Raw genomic sequence first — 13,179 nt, forward strand, 5'->3', positions numbered from 1 at the left:
CTCAATTGAGTTAATAAAACCAGAACTTGCTTGAATTCCCCTCTTGTCACTGGAGCATCATCCGGTTCATCACGGAGCAACATTGGTGTATTCTGGAACTCCACTGCATCAGCTCCTTCCGCCATGGATAACAACCAAAATAAAATAGTAGAAAGTCACAGACCAGGAACCAAAAAACCAAAGTAATTCCAAAGGCAAAGGAACATCAAACAGCGGTGGTGCTTCTGATATACGAACTTTAATTAAAGGCAAAATGCAATAAAAACACGTAATAAAATCAAGCGCTTTCGCCTGGTTCCTACCAGGCTTTGTCAAGATAAAAAAGTTAAAAACAGTGTCTTAATATATTCTTACAAAAGATCACATGATTTCTAATCAATCAACTAATTAAAGCACTTCAATTTAGTGGCATTTTTGAATCTGTATCCCTGGAGTAATAATTTGTCCTTTATCATGGCTTAACTGCAAAGTGGTTTGCCACTGTCTCATGGTCTCTGTAATGTAATTAATCAGTGCAAGGTGTATGTTATACATTTTAAGTACCATTTTATCCATTAATGTGATATAATGTCAAATGTTTTTTGTTGTCTATTCATGACATACTTAGATTCCTCCCCTTTTTACAGTTCTCCATTATGACTTTAGCAACAAATTATCTTTGTTCCATATAACTTTTTTTTGTTACCCTTTTGTTCTAGTGTCATGATTGAGTTTTCTTCTAAACGACTATAAACTCTCTTGGCATCAATTCCAGTGTATAGTTTATACATTGTCGGAAGGCAAGTTATTGGTCCATAGTTTTTTAGGATAGCTAATGTGCCTAAACACATGATATCCAAACTATGAGCTATGAGATATTAACTATGAAACTTACTTTCTGAATTCCCCGAAACAACCTTTCACCCTTACGCAGTGCCACACAATCAATAATCCCTTTTCTTTTCCCTAATTCCTGTAATTAACAATTCAAGGAAAAAAAGAAAGTCACTCCACCTAAATCAAAATAGCTTAGAAACAAACAGATGAACGTACCACCATAAACAAAACACAAATTCCACGTATAAAAACTTTTATGCAACAAAGCCAAAAAATGGGCAAGCAGGACACACACTTTCGATGTTAGCCTTTTTCGGGTCCTCATTTTTTGGCTTTGTTGCATTAAAGTTTTTATACGTGGAATTTGTGTTTTGTTCATTGTGGTACGTTCATCTGTTTGTTTGTAATTAACAATTCTGTATTATAAACATTTAGTAAATCCAGTTCACTTACATTTAAATTATCTGCACCAAAACATCTGCCTCTTGATTCTAAATAATTTTCAACAAAGTCCATGGTGCTGTATGTGTTGAAACATCTGTAAGTGTACTTTAATTAACATTGTGTGACTGCTGTCACTGCCTACCATTGTTAATCAGTTCACTTTTTTTCAGTCATATTGAAATTTCCATAGAGAAATTTATAACAACATATTTCTATTTTATGCAGCATAGCAACATTTCTGGTACAAACTTTAGTATTATCATAAATACTGCTTCTTAAATTTTGTTAATATGTGAATATGTTGATTATATCAACATTAGTAGCAGAATCAGTACTGGTTTACTTGCAGTCTCTTTATTTTGAATGTCCAACAAAAATATTCTGCATTGAGCATGTTAACTACACTGTCTTAAGAAAACTTCTATAAATCATGGGGAAGGTGCTTTAATAGTTTTGTTAATAGAAATATAATCATATTGCAAACACTAACTTCGTATGATAGCCTATTCAGATCACCACCAAGAGAACCCAGCTTTAGGTGCATTGTCTGTATTAGGAATAGTGCCTCTGCGTCTAAAACATATGGTTTGAGAAGTTCTCTCAGACAAATGGGTGTCTTTTGCTAGGACTTAGGTCTACGGTTCTGGATATTAATTGGGTCCACTTAAGGTATCATCATCTGCTCTGTACATAGGTCACCTAAGAAAGTAATCAATGCTTACTGTGGTTGATTTGAAACAATGAAAATTATAAATACTACAGTTTACATTGTTTGTGTTGACTATACTGTGTTATATAATCTTAACTATTAAATATGGCTTTAACACACAATTATTTTGTGTTTAGACATGATATTTTTCAACAAATGCAGAGTATAGCCATTGAGACTGTGAGAAACCCCAGTTATACTTATTTAATGTTGTTATAATAAAAAAAAATGTTTTATTTATCAGAGTTTATTTAGCAAATATTTAAGATGTTATGTATATTTTATTGAAGATACGCATTTGGTCAGGTTCTTTTCATTGTTCAGTTCACAAAAGCTAGTAAAGTTCAGTAACTCACCTTGCATCATGTCTTCATCAGATAATAGTTTGTGTACTCTTCCCGAAGTACATTTTTGTATAGATTGAGAATGACCTATTGATTCACATCAGTAAAATTACAGTTCTTGGTTAGCTTCTTTACTGTTAGATAAAATGTATGTGTTCTCAGGCTGCTGCTGTTCTGCTCCTCTAAAGTTGTAGATTACAAACTGTGTTTTTTAATATTTGTTTAATTTCTCTGTATATTTGCATATGTTTGTATATGTTTTCCTGTCATGACATGTGTGTATGTGTGTGTGAGTGAGTTTGTGTGTGGGGGAGGGGGAGGTGTATGTGTTATCTCCTGCCATGCCACATTTAGTTTAGTATTTTAAAATCGGGACAGTCATTTTGACCACTGTTGACCTACTGAATGGCTATTCACATATATATCAAAATATGCATCAAAATGCTGTTAGGTTTGATATTTGCAAAGCTATGTTGCAATAATGTTCTCTTATTAGCACAGTTTCTTTTGCTTAGTATATTAGTATATTGTTTGTTTGAGTTACATACTTAATACTATTTTTCTTGCTAGCCATATGACTTATGCCACCTTTTATATGTTTTATTGATATTTCACATATCTGGTTGATCCTGCTTAACTTAAAGATGCATGTGCTCCTTTTCAAGACAAACCTCTACAGTCCTTAACAGTTTGCACGCACACTTGTGGCTCTTAAAACAGAAAAAAAATATTGCAAGATATCTAACCCTAATTCCATTAATTTTGACAAATGTTCTATTTTTACCAGTTTTCCTTGCTAACTTATTTGTTCATTTGCATTTGCTTTATGGATTTGAAAATGCCACAGTTAGTGAGCAGGGAAAAATAAATAAAATTATTAAAAGTAATACAGAAGTAACTCAAGTTACTGCAGAAACAAGGCTGTGTGTGTGTGTGTGTGTGTGTGTGTGTGTGTGTGTGTGTGTGTGTGTGTGTGTGTGTGAGTGTGTGTGCGCATGTGTGTGTGTGTATGTGTGTGTGTGTGTGTGTGTGTGTGTGTGTGTGTGTGTGTGTGTGTGTGTGTGTGTGTGTGTGCGTGTGTGTGTGTGTATGTGTCTGTGTGTGTGACTTTCTGTGTATGCATGTGTGGGTCTCCCTGACTTTGCTTGCTTATATGGATGTGTGTGTATGTATATACGTGCTTATGTGTACATTTGAGTTTCTGTATGTGCCAGAGATACGTCACTGTACCCTATATCTGTTTGAGTCTGTGTAAATGTATGTGACTGTGTTTGCAAGTGTGTGCGTGTGTGTGTGTGTGTGTGTGTGTTTGTAAGCCAGTGTGCAGCCATTACTTGCAAAACTTACATATCATACAGGATAAGTGGAAGAACTATTATACATCAAAGATATAAAAAGTCTATATACTAAAAATGAAACAAATACAATTTACTAGATAGCCTAGTGTCAAAGCACAATATTTCCCTCTAGAATGGATGTTACAGGAAAATAATGGACCTACCAGGGATGGTGAGGCCTGGGCAGTCCGTTATTTTCCTGTAATGCCCACCCTGTCAGGCGCTGTTACTTGCTTATCTGATTGACTGATTATTTAAAAAATGTTCACTTCATCAACACCTCTTGTTTTACTTTCGGTAAGACCTGTAGTGCTAACACAAATGTTTTGTGGATATTGTTCAGCACATTAGCACATGTGCTCCCAATGTAATAGTACTATTGTTGTTTATCCTTGTTTCTCACAAATCAAATAAAGCATGTGTTCTGCATATTCAAAGGGAAATGCACTTACACAATACAACAATAATATTTGCAGCTTGAATATCCAACCAAGGGTGTTTACAGTGTAGATCAGTGGGGTGTTGCTGACACCTGCAGCTAGGCAAAATAGTCCACTTTCAACAAATCCACTTTAAAATTGTACCAGAAGTGTTTTGTGAATATTCTAAATATGTATATTATAGTGACCAGTCAGAATTCAGCTTTTTAATCTATACATGAAACCTAAGAGATGAGCTGCAGTCCAGTAATTACTCTAACCAAAGTTTTCTTGAAATCTACCTACTTCATAATGCAAGACATAGGGACTGAAACAGTGAAAGGGCATTCAGTTAAAACTAAGCTAGAATGGCGAAAGGAGAAATAGAAGAGTAACAGAACAGGATACTTGGTAACCAAATAATGTCTGTTGGATATTGACTGATTGCATTTAGGTGAGCAAAACAGTTAGCTATTAAATTTTTGTACTGTACTACAATGGCATCCAAAGAGAAATGACTTTGGATAAATTATACATACTGAAGAAGCACTGCTATTTAAAGAAGATAACCTGAACTGTTTGTGATGTGTGGAAGATAATGGTTTTAGGTATGTCAGTCTGGCCAGGGGCTATTCTTTCAGATAATATCCCAGGTATCGAGGAATAAAGTTCTGCTCTGTGTGCATCATGGCTGGAGATGGCCCATCATTTTTGCTGAAAGATATGACATCTCTAATAAGTCAAAACTTAAAGAAATTCCTGGGAAAGTCATCCAGTAGCACTGTACTCATGATTGGAGTTTTATTTATATGACATCTTGTGGGGGATGCACCCATCTGCAGTTGTAGAGTAAGGGAGGATTCTGTAGAGTCCTGGCGGATGAATGTCACTAAGTGTTGTTGGTGTGTAATTTGTCCATAGCTTGAGTGTGAAACAGCCACATGACCACAACTCATCTAAGCAAAAAATCTAGGAAAAAAAAGCTTTAGGTTTTGTGGACTAACTAAAATTTGCCATTCCCATTGTTGTCTATAGGAACTCAAAATGTTAAAAAACTTTAGGTTCTATAAAGATCAGTTGAGGAGTTAATTTCAGGATGTTTATATAAATATGCATGTTTCATGTGCTGAAAAGGTGTTTGTCCATTAAAAAGAACTTATTTTTGAATATGTTTTGCCCTGTCATTTTATATGCTTGTAAAAATCATAACTGACTCTGTTATATCCCCCCTGTGTGTGCTCCACTAACGTCTATTATATTTATTGTCTCTGTCTGAAAATCTGTTGTACTAAACAAAATAGTATGAAATGCAGTAAACTGTGTCACCTCCAAATCAATGAACATGATATCAGGTTCAATGAGTAAGCTTTAAACATAGCCTTTCCTTTCGTCATAGCACATTGTTCCATACAGAATGGTCCCCATAGGTTCACTTATTAAAAACAGTTTGACTTAGAAGTTTTTTCCACTCTGACATATTTCTGTCTTGTTCAGCTTCCTTGGTGTACACCATGTTGAGGCTGAATGAACTCTCATGATACTTTCTTTAGGAATTTGTCTCACTTGCTCTAACATTATTTTGCCTATCACATTTGAAAATTTCTCGTCAAGTAAAACACACATAGCATGGTACATAAAGATAATTTTTGTTATTTCATACCCAGTGAGGTCGTACAGTTATTCAGGCTCAAAACTTGCAGCTCTTTTACTGTGTACTCTTATTTATTGCTGCATTTCTTTCCTTTCCTCTCATGGGGCAAGGTGAAGAAACCTGATAGCAGCTTTAATAATTAACTGCGATTTGCAAGCCAGAAAACATGATACTCTGGCTGGCTCATGGAAGGAAGGTGGGAGGAAGACAGGACCTGAAACTCATGCAGTTCCACTTAAAAAAAAAAAACTATGTCATCTCAGCTATTTCAAGTAGTTTTTTTAGATTATGTAACACATACATAAGAAACAAATATGTAAGAGTCAGTACAAACCAATCACTGATACCTTAACTGAGGATTCTGATGCTTAGCAATATATCCCATTTATTCTATCCTAAGTGAATGGAATTGTGATCTGACAGGACAGAAGAAGGTGAATTAATCTTATAAATTATGCCATCATAGTGCATGGTGGGCAGAGCATAGCCTTCCATGAAAATGTAAATGGTTCATCTCACAAACCCCTGTTTACACTACCAAAGGTACCAGAACTTGACAGAGATTTGGGATGCATGACTAGGCTTAAAAAAGTCTCAATGGTCATTTGCCTAGTACACAACTATGAAGAAGATTATGTCAACATATCTGTCCCATGATGTTGTTTATAGTTAGAAAAAAAGGTAAAACTAGTTGTAAATAGTTATTGTGCTGATGACAGATTTACACTATGTAGAACTTCATGACAATATATATATATATATATATATATATATATATTTTTTTTCAACTTTTGCCTGTAGCAGTCCTTTAGAGATGTATTTATCTGATAACAATGTGAATGACTCATATGTTCAGATGTTGGGTGAGTCATGGGAGAAATGGTTCCTGAGGGTACCCAACCATATGAAGAGAAAGGCATATCCCAGATGACTGGAATATAAGCATACTAGTGCCAGCATATAAGATCAAAGGGACAGTCACAACTGTGGGCAGTATATTGGTAGCAAACTCCTGTCATACTACATGAAAGTTCTGGAGAGGATGACTGCCAAATGAATGCACAGAGTAGTAGAAAGAAATATGGGAGAGACGCAGTTTAGATTCAGCACAACCAACCCAATGTTTGCACTGAGACATATAGCTGAAAACAAGCTAGAAATGAGGAAAAACTTCTAGACTTGGAGAAAGAATCTGACATGACCCCAGGGAAACTGATTTGGGCAGTCCTGTGATTGTTCAAAGTCCCAGAAACATTGGTAGATTAATGTAAGCTGTGTACAAGGACCCAGTGACACAAGTACGAACACTGTTTGGTCTCATAGAGATGGTTCCCAGTAGGAGTTGGTGTGCATCACGTTTCAGCTCTGAGCCCATAGCTGTTCATATTGAGGATGGACTACATTAGCAAACAGGTTGGAGGTCACAGATCAAGAAAGTTGCTGTATGCAGATGATATAGCATTACAGGCAAACTCTGAACAAGAACTTCAGCAAAGGATAGGGGAACAGAATGCAAAACTAAAGGCACATGGGATGAAACTGGGTACAGATAAGACAGTTATAATGGCAGTAAATGGGGGAATCAAAATAAGCTTAGAAATGAGATTGCAGGTAAAATAGTGGAACAAGTTAACAGCTTCAAGTAAATGGGAGGGGTTGTTGAGAAGAAGCAAAGTCTGAATGAAGTGTTTAAAACTAGAATTAGAGGGGCTACAGCCAACTGGCACAGAGTGTTAGAGGTAGTGTATGACAGAAGAATGCTAAAGACCTGAAAAGAATGGTGTACAAAACAGTGGTGTGACTAGCACTACCATATGGTATACAAACCTGGGCAGTAAAGACAGAGCAGCTGAGGAAGCTAGAGGTGATGGAGATGAGGTGCCTGAGCTGGGTGATAGGATGAACACTGTCGGGCAGATGAAGAAATGAGTTTGCAAGAGCAGAGCGAAAGTAACTCCAATTGCACAGAATGTCAAAGATAATAGATTATTGCGGTTCAGGTACATGTGCAAGAAAGCAGAAGACAATCTGGTAAAGAAGATATGGGACAGACAGGAAGAAGGCAAGATGAAATAATGGCATCCTGCAAAGAGATGGATGGATTGTATGACTATTAAAGAAGGTAGGTGAGTAGTATAGAATCAAGAGAGAGATGACAACAGTTGATGCAGCACCCAAACCCCATGTAGAAAATGGGGAAAAAGGGGGGTGATGTTGCAGAAGATGAGGATGATGTAAATGAATCACAGTGGCCTAGGTCAAAGGCATAACTTAATAAAAGTTCATTTACTGGAAATTAAGAAAAAAAGAAATAAAACATTGCCAGTATAAAGAATCATGCTAATACAACATAAAGTCAAGATTCTCAACATAGGGAGACTGAATGAGACCCGACAATGTTGTGCATTAACATAAGGTATATTACTGTAAGTAATGACCTATTTAATTTAGCAGCATCTCTGAAGTAAAGGCATGCAGCTAACTAAGTCAAACCCTGAGGTTCCCTGAACGTTTGGATGCAATAAATTCCATGTATGTCTATCTCATTTGGAAAAGGCAGGCTTTCTAGTCACAAGACCAAAGAAATCCTTGCATTCCTAATGATCTCATGATTAGATGAACTAAAAGTATGACAAAGGCAAATGATCATGTCTCAGATTCTTTTTAGGATCATTGGCAGTGACTAGAGCACAGAGGCTTTAAAACCAGGAAGAACATGAGCAGGGTAGTCCTTTCATCAATGTGGAGCCAGTTATCTTTTCTTAATAAGAAGCAGTGAATTTCTCAGGCACCAGACAGAAATAGATGAACTAGCAGACCCTATCCAGTGTGGCTTGTAGTAATGGTGAGTTGTGGTTTGAGTTTTGGACCACATAAGGGAGGCAAACTCCAGTTTCTACTCCTAGATGTATTTTCCTGTTCCATTTCTTGCCTCATGATTATGTAATCTGATAAATTTATAACAATCCTTAAGTTTTGCCTCCAGCTTACGAGTGGTTGTTTCAGTGTGCAAATTAAAACAGGGAGTGCAGTCCAAGAATACACCAAGGTATTATGAGGTTTGCATTTGAAATAGTATGCATTCAATGGGATCAGGCAGAGAAAGGACAGATACATATGCCTAGCCTCTGGGGGTCCCAAAGGTCATTGCACAACTGTTGTTAGCATTTAGAAAGAACTGCCATTAAACTAGTAACAGACAAGTCAGTTGTTAGGGAAAATCATAGATAAATGCCAGAGTTTCTTTGCTAATATGTGCAGCCATTTTGAAAAATGAAGGCAAAGATTACTTACCTACTTTGTCAAATTCACTCTTGAGAAGAATCTGAAGTTTCTCCTGGTACTCTGGTAGTATAAAGTAGAGAAACTAATCCTGTATGGGATGCCAGTCCATTGCAGGATGTGCACGCATACACATGCATGCCCACACACACACACATGCACACATGCACACACACACACACGCGCACACACACACACACACACACACACACACACACACACACACACACACACACACACACACACACCTGCATACAGCTTAATGATTGCTAATTTACCTACCATGTTCTTAGAAAGAAACTGATACACCTTACAAAAATGCTTACACATTCAAGAAAGGCATGCATTCTTCATACTGAAGGCTCTCCATCTGGTAATTGGACCAGAAAACAATGCTCTGTGCGGTAACAACATTAATGGCTGTAGCACAGTCTATGATTGATTTTGCAACCAAGCAGCATAAGGGATGAACCATAAACTGAAACTTCTAGTCTTAGGAATGTACATAAAAGGTTATAATTTAACCTATTCACTTTTAGTGACATCACCCAGACCCTTACACTGACTAGGACAGGTCTTTTTAGCTAATTCTGTTATCACCCCACGAACCAGCTGGAAACATCATGCTTGTTTTTTAACTTTCAGTTGCTACCCATAGAAACCCTTATGTACAGAGAAATTATTACAGTTAGTTAGTATCAACTTTATAAATCTTGTCTTTTTTATCTTTCACCTAATAAAAGTATGTACATTTCCTAATGGACTTCTTCCTGTAATAAGCTACACAGCTGGCCAAATGATAAAAATAAAACAGTGAATTGGAATAATGACTTGTTGCCATCTGTATGTGAAAAGGAAAAAGAGATTCATTTTAAAATACTGATGCATAACAGCAAAGTCAGATATCAACAAAGCTGTGATAGGATGGAAGCCCAGATTTTTTTTATGCATAACTTCATTTTATTTTGCTAAGAATGGCTCCACTGAGCAAAGGTCTTTACCAAGGTAATCAGAGAATGACTGGAACTGTTTCTTATGTTATAGGGACCATCTGCTTTGCTAAATTGAAGAGCAGATGTGTGTTTGGAGCTGTTAAACATTCTACCAGACTCTTTGTCCCACTAGTACACACTGTAGGTACATCAAATTGTCTGACAACTGACAGAAAAAAATCAAGCACAACTGAAAACAAAGACTGCTGGAGAAAGAGAAGAAAGGTAAAATATGGAAATAAAACTTTCGAAAAGCAAATAAAATAAATGCAGGCCTCTATGAAGTCATATGTTAAACTCTGCTGACATCCTGTGGTAAAATACAAAACTGCATATCCTGATACATGGTGTGATGTGTATGTTAATGCTGTTCATTTCTCAGAGAAAATGAAACACTTTAATGCTTGTTGATCAAAGAAAGCCTAAAACAAGTAAGGCCTTAATGAATATGAAATTTTATGCAAACTCAAATGTCAAAACTGGCTTTTTTTTTAAAAAGAACCTAATAGTCAAACCAGCAAGATGAGCAAAAAGAGCTAATTCATCAGACTTTATAGTGAATGATTATTTGGATGCACTAAACATTGAATAAATTTATTTTAGAACACTTCAGGTAGGAACCATATTGTTTGCTATGAAAGGATATATACTGTTACTATTTGTTATGTATGGTTTGTATAACTAATGTATTTATCTGGTCAGTTTGTGGTAGTTAATCCCTGAGAGGTGGAGGCTGTGAAACAAGCACCAGTGTTTGCAATTCTTACCAGGGGTGAATGAATGAGCAGGATTCTAGTTGCATATTAATGCAAACTACAATAAGTTATGAACAATATATCTAAATGGTGTTTTGGAGGAAGACTTCTTAGGTTCATAGGTTCATAGGTTCATACTAGGCTATCTGCCCAAGGGCATTTATAAGCCTAGCCCATAGTTATTTGGCTTTCGCCACCCCTTTAGTTTGAATAAAACTATGCCTATTATTTTGCTGTGCCTCTGTCAAGCAGTGACACTGAAGTAATCCCTGGGGTATATCTGCGATCCCCCATCCATTGGTCAAGATTCCTCTTGAACAAGGCCAGCGAGGTGCTCTGCCTCACATGTACCGGGATTTTGTTCCACAGCATAGGGAGTCTCTGGGTGATGAATCTGTCCCTCCAGCATGTTCTATTAATAACCGTGTCAAGGTTTAAGTCTCCCGCCCTTGTGGTTCTGAGGGATCTAGATTTTTTGAGGTGAAGCAGATTCATCAAATCAGGGTTTGACATGGCCTTATATGTCAGGCACAGGTCACCTCTGAGCAAGCGGTATGAGACTGAATAGAGCTGGAGTTCTTTCAGTCGGGCAGCTTAAGACATATTTTTGAGACCCTTTATCCTTTTGGTGAGGAACTTTTGGGGCCTTTCCAGCTGCTGCAGGTGTCTGGTCAGATACATTCCGAATGGGGCATTGTACTCAATCATAGGTCTAATGAGTGATGAGTACAGGGGCGATGACCTCCCTTGATCTAGATGTGAATCCCTTCATGATCAGGTGGGCAATGTAGAAGGTTTTCCTAACTACTTTAGCAACATGAGTGTCAAACGAAAGGCTACTGTCAACCAGGGTCCCCAGATCCCTGATGACTTCTTCTGTGCTCAGTGGATTGCCACCTATATGGTAGCTAGGGGTAACCTTGTTTTTCCCGAAGGGTATGACTATGCATTTCTTGGCATTTAACTTTAGGCCATGGCTCTGGCACCAGTTATCCGTTTCTGTGAGGCCCTTCTGAAGGATATCTGTGTCAGATGTGTTTTCGACTATGGCCCAGTTTGCAGTCATCTGCAAACTTTGTCAGCCATAACCCTCCTGTGTTTGCTTGTACTTCAGAAAAGTAGATGCCGAACAAGAGTGGACCCAGGACTGAGCCCTGTGGGACACCACTTGTGACAGGCTTTGAGTCTGACATGGCTCCAGCAACTCTGACCCTGTGGGTTCTGTCACTTAGCCAGTTTGCAACCCATCTTGTGATGTATGGGTTTACATTCAAGCTGATGAGTTTTTGATGATACCTGAGTGGGGTATTGTGTCGAAGGCCTTTGCCAGGTCAAGGTAGGCTGTATGGACTGCCTTTCCCTCATCAATGGCCTTGGTGACTGTCTCGAAAAAGTCAACCAAGTTTAAAAGGCATGATCTGCCTTTGACAAAGCCAAACTGGGTTGGATCCAAAGTCTGCAAGTTCCCTGTGTCTTTATTTATGAGTTCCATTATGATCCTCTCCATGACTTTGCAGATAAGGCTTGTCAAGCTAATGGGATGGTAATTTCCAGGGTCGGTGGAGGCACCGCCCTTGTGAAGTGGGACCACAGTCGCCGCGGCGCCACTCCTTGGGTACGTATCCTGAGGTGAGGCTAAGATTAAACAGCTGTCCTAACTGCGGGTTTAATTCCTCATTGAGTTCATGGAGCACACAGCCGGGGACACCATCCGGTCCCATGGATGCTGTGTTTTTTGCTTTGGAGAGAGCAGTTCTCACCTGGGCGTTGGAGATGTTTGGGGGGCTACAATCCTCTGGTATAGATATCTCTCCTTTTGGGAGAAGTTTGCACTGAACCTGTCAGCCAGTATGTTGGCAATGTGTGTAGGTTCAGTAATCTTCACATCATTTTGAACTAATTCTGAGCATATCTGGGAGTTTCCTCCTAGGTTTCTAACATAGCTAAAGAAGGCCTTATGATTGTCTTTTGAATCCTTGGCGATTTTTCTCTCAAAATTTGCCTTGGATGATTTTATGAGAGCTCTTAGTTTTTACTTATAATGATCAAGGGTGTCTTACCTTTCAAGGATTTTGCTCTATCTTGTAGTAGCTTCCTCCTTTTGTTGTAGAGCTTGTTTATGGCTGGGGTCCACCAGACTGGACACTTGCCTTTGGTACAAAGAGTCTTAGTTTTGTTTGGGATTGCCTGATCCATGCAGTCCTGTAGGTGCTGGTAGAAGGCATTTGTAAGTGATTCAGCGGTTTGAGTAATGTTTACCACTGGCTCAGGGGCCTTAAAGGAGACCACACTAGTTTTTAGAAGTGTGAAGTCGGCTTTTGAGAAGTTTTTCACTGTGGTCTTTTTGTTTCAGGTGGGGCGGGATGAGGACCTCCACCGAGATTAGTTTATGATCTGATCTCACCAGTGAGGGGTATACTTCGGTGTTGA

The sequence above is a fragment of the Protopterus annectens genome, chromosome 6.part0, assembly GCF_019279795.1.
Source record: "Protopterus annectens isolate FY-2018-M chromosome 6.part0, PAN1.0, whole genome shotgun sequence".
Classification (NCBI taxonomy): Eukaryota; Metazoa; Chordata; order Ceratodontiformes; family Protopteridae; genus Protopterus; species Protopterus annectens.